The following is an 8,074-nucleotide window of genomic DNA, read 5'->3' as shown; positions in this document are numbered from 1 at the left end:
CCATCCAGAGACTGCTCCACATGAGGATCTATCCCATATACAGTTACCAAATCCAGACACTTTTGTGGATGTCAACAAGTGCTTGCTGACAAAAGCCTGATAGAGCTGTCTCCAGAGAGGTTCCACCAGTGCCTGACAAATACAGAGGTGGATCCTTGCAGCCTACCATTGGGCTGAGCATAGGGTCCCCAATGAAGGAGCTAGAGAAAGGACCCAAGGAGCTGAAGGGGTTTGTAGCCCCATAGGAGGAACAACAATATGAACTAACCAGTACCCCCAGAGCTCCCAGGGCCTAGTTGATCATCAGTTGAGGCCCTTGGTCTTATGAAGGCTCCATGCTGCCGTGTAGGGGAATGCCAGGGCCAGGATGCAGGAGTGGGTGGGTTGGTGAGCAGGAGGATGGGGGAGGGGAGGAGGTTTTCAGACAGGAAACCGGTAAGGGGGACATCGTTTGAAATGTAAATAAAGTAAATATCTAATTTAAAAAAAAGTTAATGTTAAGAAAAAAAAAAGAAAAAGAAACAAAAGTCCTCATCTTGTGGGTAAAATCTATTTTTGTTCCTATGTTTTCCCATGTCACTTCTCAGTTCTCTGTGACTGTCGATCCACTTGTTCGCAGTGAGTTATTGTCATCTGTTTCTTCCTATGATAGACCCTTCGAGGGCTCATGTGTCTTCCTATGATCAACCCTGCGAGGACTCCTCATGCTTCGCCGTCTCTCACAATGTCTATTTAGAGACTAGTGGAGTCTCTGAAGCGATGCAGGATGTTAAGAAGGCTACGGATGAGCAGCTACAGCCCCTTCTTCCCGCTCCTGCCGATTAATGCGCAGATTTGTTTTATTTCAACCACTGGAACCAAATCTAAGCAAATAAGTAAGAGCCAGAGAGAATTTATTTATCTATCTTAACCCCCTCCCCCAAAATGGCCTAATTTTTTGGTACAATTAACCTCAGAGATGAAATACCTCAATTCATGGAGATGGGGGTGGGGTATATGAACTTATAGAAATAAGAGAAAACCAGGAAAAAATAGAGAAATTAACTGAACTGTGAAAACAAAATTTAACATTTTCTTTTACCTTTTTTAATTTTTTTAAAGCTAGGTCTCCCTGTATAGCCCTGGCTGTCCTGGAACTTACTGTGTAGGCCAACCCTATACTTCTGTACTTCACTTCCCAAGTACTAGCATTGCAAGCATGAGCTGCCATACAGGGATTTTTTTTTTCTTTTTTGAAAACTTTTTTATTGTTTCTTTGTTAATTTCACACCATATACTCTAGTTTCATTCATCTCCCTATTCCTCCATGTCCTTCAACCTCTCAAATGAAAACAAACAAACAAAAACATCTCACAGAGGTGGGGGTGGGGATGTGTCATGGTGTGTCACAGTTTACTCTCTTGTCCACACATCTGTACTGGCAGATGTTCACTGCAATGGGTCATTGGTCTGGTTCGAAGCCTTTGCTTCTGCTATACTATTAACACCGGATCCTCACAAGGACTCCTCTCAGATATCCTGTTGTTGCCCTGTGTCATAGAAATCCTGCAGCTTTAGATCTGCAGGACTGACCCCTTCACATGCTCCAGCGGTTCAGATGGGGTGGATGTTGGGGTGCACCCACTCAGATCCCCGGAGATCTGGGCCTGGGTGGAAGCTGAGTGGATCAGACCATCAGCTTTCCTATAACCATGCTACCAGGGCCAGCTCTACTATGCTGCCCAGGTGACACATGGGGCCTGCAGAGCTTTATTCTTGTGTCTGTGCCTAACCACTTAACTGAGCATTTCTACTAAAAGCACCTCCCTCCAACTCAGCATATTCAGTATCGGCTCACGTTCCCTCTGCTCCACTCTTTCTCATCCCAATCCACCCCACACAGCCAAACCATCAAAGCCTGTTGACCTTGCCTCCCCTGAGTGCATTACTTTCCACTCTTCCACAGTAAGTCTTCCAGTCCACCATCATTGCACCCCAGACCACAGCTGTGGCCTTCCAACTGCCCGTTGTCAGTCTCCTCCTTGTCCAATCCACTCTAATTTTAGCAGCCAGAGAAGATAACTGGTGGAGGAGAAACATGGCTGTGAAATTGTAAAATGAAGAGAAACCTGGAAATGTCTGGCTGCTTCCTAAGATCATGTAGCCATTCTGTAACCATCTTGATTGGAGCTCTCAGAAGCCCGCATTTCATAGTGTTCACCAGAGGAGGAAAACCCACCATATCTGTTCTACATGGCATTTATACGGTTGAATCTGGCTTGTTTTATGTTACTTGATACAAGGCCTGACTATATAGCCCAGGCTTCTGTCCACAAGTGCTAGGAGTACAGGTGTGGACATACCACACCCAGCTCAGTTTCCCCTGCTCCCCCTCTTTATTTGCCACGAGGTCAGGGATTATGTTTGTTGCTTTCTCCAGTGTAAGTCAGAATCCTGGCACATCCTCCGCATACTATAAATACACATCCACAAACGAATGAACGTGGCTATCCTGAAATCCACCTCAAGTCTATAGCTGTGAGTAGTAGGTGAGAGGAATGCATGTGTCTTTGGGTCACAGGCAGCAGTGAAAAGGACAGAAAGAAGAGGGCATCCACAGGTATCTGAAAGTTGATTTTACTAGCTGACAGAAGTCAAGGCATCACGTGTCATCCGCTTTAGCTTTCTTACATTGGCCAGACACAGTGGCACATGCCTTCAGTCACAGTACTCAGAGGCAAAAGCAGGCAGATCTCTGAAAATGCATGGCTAGATCTATATAGCAAGTTCCAGAACAGCCAGGGCTACATAGTGAGACTCTGTTCCCAGGGGGGAAAGAAGACTTCTTACACTGGTGTTCAATTCAGCTTCAAACATCACTTCAGACTTAGACAAATGCTTTGTGAGGAAAAAAAAAAAAAGACTTTGCAAGTGTGTGTCCATCATCCATGTTCTAGTTGGTCATGAGTAGAAATGTCCAGGGTGACAATGTCGAGTGGGCGAGAACATTGTATGACCAAACATTGAGAAAACACAACACTTATTGGGACCTGTGTTCTTCTTCCCTACCTACTTTACATCCTTTTTTTGTTTCAGACTTTCATAGTGTGCAAAACTTCTTTTGTATTAAGAATTCCACTCACGTAGTAAATGTTTTTTTTCTGTCTTACTCTGAAATATAACAAATTTCATTTGATTTGGTATTTAGAGTGGTATGTTCCTCCAGCCACTTTTTTCCACCCTCCTGAAGATACTGCAGGTTATAGGCTGTTAGTCATTACTTCAGCTGTTAACAAATTCACTGGTCACTCTGGACAAAGATGTCAGGCACTGGGCTAGGAACTAACAAAAGGGACCCAGTGCCTTACAAGCACAGAGTCCGTACTGAGAACGGTAGGCCTTCGATGTATAATTACTTCTGAGTATACAACTGCACACTGACCAATGCTGCTAACGTGCAGGAGTGCAGAGTACAGTTTGTATAGTAACTTTTCAGGTTGCCTCGTCATGGAATCTGCTAAGGCGTCAGCAGTCCTTCGGTGACAGAAGCTATCATTCTTGGGTTTGTCCTTTGAATGCACATCACGGCCTCCACCCTGTTCTCTTGTTCTTCCATCCCAGAATCAGAACTTGCATCCACCTCTCCACTCAAAGCAAACTGCAGGCCCATCAGAATGTCCAAGGCGAAAACAAGACCAAATGCTGGAGGGGATGCAGAGTGAGTCCCATCACACACACACAAAAAAAAATACCAATGTTTATAGATGTTAAATTCATAATTTTCAAGTCTTGGAAGCAACCAAGACATCTCTTTTTTAGATTTAATTATTTTTATTTTATGTGTATGTATTTTTTGGCCTTCATGTATGTGTGGCCATCATGAGTGTGTCTGGTGGCCGTGGAGGACAGAAGAGAACATCAGGTTCCTTGAACTGGAATGAGAGATGGTTGTGAACTGCCATGTGTATCTTGGAAATCAAACCCAGATCCTCTGGAAGAATAGCCAGTGCCCTTAACCACTGAGCCATCCCGCTAGCCCCCAAGGTGTTCTTTAGTGGTTGAATAACCTAGCGTCTCCAGAAAAAATGGAGTATTTCTCATCATTGAAAAGAAATGAACGGTGAAACCACGAGAAGACATGGAAGAAACTAAAGCGCAGCTTACTAAGCGAAAGAAGCCAACCTGAACACGTGATGCCCTGTACCATTCCCAAATATAACTCTGGAAAAGGCAAAGCAGACAAAGCAGACACAGAGACGATCCACAGCAAGGAGGAGTATGTAATGAGGGAGGGATAAACAGTTGACCATAGATTTCCAAGCCAGTAAAACTATTGTACAACACAGTCACGATAGATGCGTGCTACTATGAATATGTCCGTGTGGAAACCCACAGAATGTAGACACCAAAGGTGAGCCCTAATGTAAGCCATCTTTGTGAACAAAGTGTCAACGTGAGTTCATTGACTATAACAAAACAGGATGCTGTGTGTATAGGGTGGAGGCATATATAAAGAAACTCTCTTTCTGTTTTATTAAACTGTGAAGAGTGATCTAAAAGTATTTGTGAAAAGTACACGCCTGAGTGCTATGGAGATTTTTAAGAGAAGAAATCATGGTTGAATGGAACAGAAAATTTTTTATGTGAGGCTTGGGGCATGAGAAGATTTTGAAGTACAATAAAAATAATTTGGGGTCAAAAGGATAGACTGCTGGGGCCTGTGACATGTCTCAGGTAAGCGTCTCCAGGGTGGCTGACCTGAGTTCATCTTCAGAACCCACACAACAGAAAGAGAGAGAGCAGCCTCCTCAAGTCTGACCTCCACCTGTGTGCTGCGGCACAAACGCACTAACACGCAGGCAAAGTAACAAGTATGAATAATTAATTAAAATAAATTACACCAGAGGCGGCCAGTATAGTTCACACTAATTAACTAATTTGGAGTTCTTTCTGAAAGATGTGTCAGCCTTATCAATGTTCATTCACAACCTGTCAGCATCACATCCTGTTTTTGTACAGTCTTTCCTTGGAATTGGCTGATCCTATCTGAAAATTCCAGGCAGCAGAGTTCCAATACCATAAAAATTAAAGCTCAAATCAATGCAAATTTAGCACCAGAGCATCTACAAAACCATGAGATAGTGAGGCTCGGAGGTCGGGCTTCTAATATAACGAAAGAAACTATGTCTGAGACAGATATGGACGTCTCAGTGTCTCCTCCTGGGAAAGAAAGATTTGTAAGTGAACACAGAATAGCATCACTCTGCCGTGCCTGCACATGCTCACTTCTCTAACAAAGGGTCTCTGACTGCATGGGGCCCAGCCAGAAGCTGAAGCGGAGGCCCAGTTTCTGCCGTGTGACTGCGACTAGTTTTCTGCACCTTTACAACAGATTTCTATGCTGTCGCTTGGAAGCTCAGGGGAGGAGAACGTTCTTATTTGGCATCCATCCCAAAGATTAACCGTCAGTAGATGATAAAACTTCCTGACTGCCACAGACAGTTCTCAAGAGAGGAAAAGGAAGTGCATCTCTGAAAATTGGATCAGAAGTGTGATTTAATAAAGCATGTGTCTCACTCTTTGTTTTTTTCTTTTTAAAAGTGTAATGTGTTGTGTAAAAGAGAACTCAATCTGTATGGTTTTGGTATTAGTTTTAATTTTTAGTCATTTAATCTTGGAGCTTCAACACATTCACACACACATGCACACGCACACACACACGCACACGCGCACGCACACACACGCACACGCGCACACATACCACACACACACGCACACACACACACACACGTGCACACATACCACACACACGCACACGCACACGCACATGCACATGTGCACACACACACGCACACATACCACACACACACACGCACACGCACACGCACACTCGGAAACCATCTTGCTTGCCTCCGACAACAGTCTCCTCTAAGTCAGGCTTTGGATTGTGGTTTGCGTTTGGGGTTCCAGCTGGGCTGGAAGGATGAAGCAGAGTCCAGAACGGATGATTTTCTGCAGGATTCCCATTCCGCAGGGAGTGACTGTGTGTGGAGAGTGCGGGGAAGGTCTTTTCTGGTGGCCTTCAATGAAACAGCTCTCCTAGAGGACCTTAGCGAGTGTGCATACCTACATTTCGGGTGAACTTGTGTAAATACACTTTATTCAGGGTGAACCAGGGCTATATATGGACTTTGAAGAGTGGGAAAGGGTTCTCGGGGTAAATGAAAATCATTGGCTAGAGTTTAAAGTTCCTGGAATGCCTCGTTTGCATGGAGAGGCATTACAGGAATCCCAGGTACTTACTGGGAGGGTTCTTAGGGAATGGGAGAGGAAGCTGAACTTGTAGGTTTGCCGAGGTCTACTGGACCTCCTCCAGGTAGAGGGTGTGGGAAATGGGTTCTCCAGGCAAGGTCAGAGAAGGGGAAGCCCTGCTGGTAAAAGGAGTCCTTCATTTTGCACTGAGCTCAGAGGAGCTATCTGGCCATGGGGGACTGTGACCTTAATCAGCAGGGTTTCCCCACACCGGGTAGCTAGAGTCCTTATTCCCAGGGGGGCACTGAGAGCTCGCCCAGCTGGTATTGAGGATTACCAGATCACCCTCCCTTGTTATGGAAGGTCTGTTAGGGGAAGAAGGGCTTCTAGGATAGAAAGACCAAGTGGGAATGAAGGGATAGGTGAATTTGTGGAGACCCAACATTCTAATCACGACCTTGGAGACCCAGGTCAAACTCTAGTGTCCAAACCCAGTGTTTGTACACTACATCTAAGTGCGAACAGTCAAGGAACAAAGCCACACATACAGCACTTGTTTCTTACAGGCATGGCTTCAAGGAGAAGATTCCCTATGTCCCTGGTCAACATTGCTGTTTAAACCTCCCAAGGATTGAGCCTTAGGAAGCCTACCTTATATACCACGTAAGAGTGTGTTTGTATGATTTTACTTGTATAAGTTTTTACTTTTTTTTTTTTTTTTTTTTGAGACAGGATACCACTATACGCTTATTATGTAAAACAGGCTAGCCTCAAACTCACAGAGATCCCTTTTCGTCTACACCTGAGTGCTGGGATTAAAAACATGTGCCACCATACCCTGCTTAAAGATTTATTCATCTTTCATTTTTTAAAATTTTTATGTGTGTGGATGTTTTACCTGAACGTATATGTCTGTGCCTGGTGCCCAGGGAGGTCAGAAAAGGCCATCTGGTCCCCTGTAACTATAGCTACAGACAGTTGTGAGTTATCTATCATGTGGGTGCTGGGAATCGGGCCCAGGTTCTCTGGAAGAGCAGCCGTTGAGCCATCTCTCTAGCCTCAAGGCTTTATGTGTTTGTGTATTTTGCCTGCATCCATGAAGTACCCTTGGGGGTCAAAGGGAATGCCAGAACCCCTGGGCCTGGACTCATAGATGGTTTCGATTAGCCATGTGCATGCTATGAGCCAAACATAGAGCCACTGCCTGGGCAGCAGGTGCTCTTAACAGCTAAGCTGTCCCTCCAGACCCTTGCGAGGATTTTTCTATGTGTAATTCACTTAACGTTTATGCTTGGTTCTAATCTCTGTGGGAAATGGGCCTATTATAAACATCATTTTGAACTCACCCTTTTCAAATGTGATGGAGTTGGTTGGTGTCGTCGTCGTTGAGACAGGATCTCACTGTGTAGTTCTGACTTGCCTGGCACTCATTATGACGACCACACTGCCCTCAGATTCAGAGATCTACTTGTCTCCGCTTCCCAAGTACTGGCACAAATGGCACACACCCATATGCCCTGTTTGGTAGAGTATTTTTAAATACTAAAATGTGTGTCTAGTTCAAAGGGCATGCAAACTGTTTGCCTTACCTAACACAAGCGATAACAGTCACATTGACTGTCCTGATGATCAGAAAGTGGTGGTCTAACCCACTTACATTCTGACAGGTACCTGTTGCTTCCCGCATTTAAACTTCACTCTTTGACAACAGATTTAGAGAATGTTTAGGCATTTGCCAATAGCCATCACAGATTTATTTTCCACTTAAAATGATGGCACGTGGGAGCCAGCCAGTGGCGTTTGTAATATCACTTTCAGTACCAGACCACTCGTGTTCTGATGG

Source organism: Mus pahari, chromosome 4 (genome assembly GCF_900095145.1).
Source record: "Mus pahari chromosome 4, PAHARI_EIJ_v1.1, whole genome shotgun sequence".
Lineage (NCBI taxonomy): Eukaryota > Metazoa > Chordata > Mammalia > Rodentia > Muridae > Mus > Mus pahari.
This window is presented reverse-complemented; position numbering follows the sequence as displayed.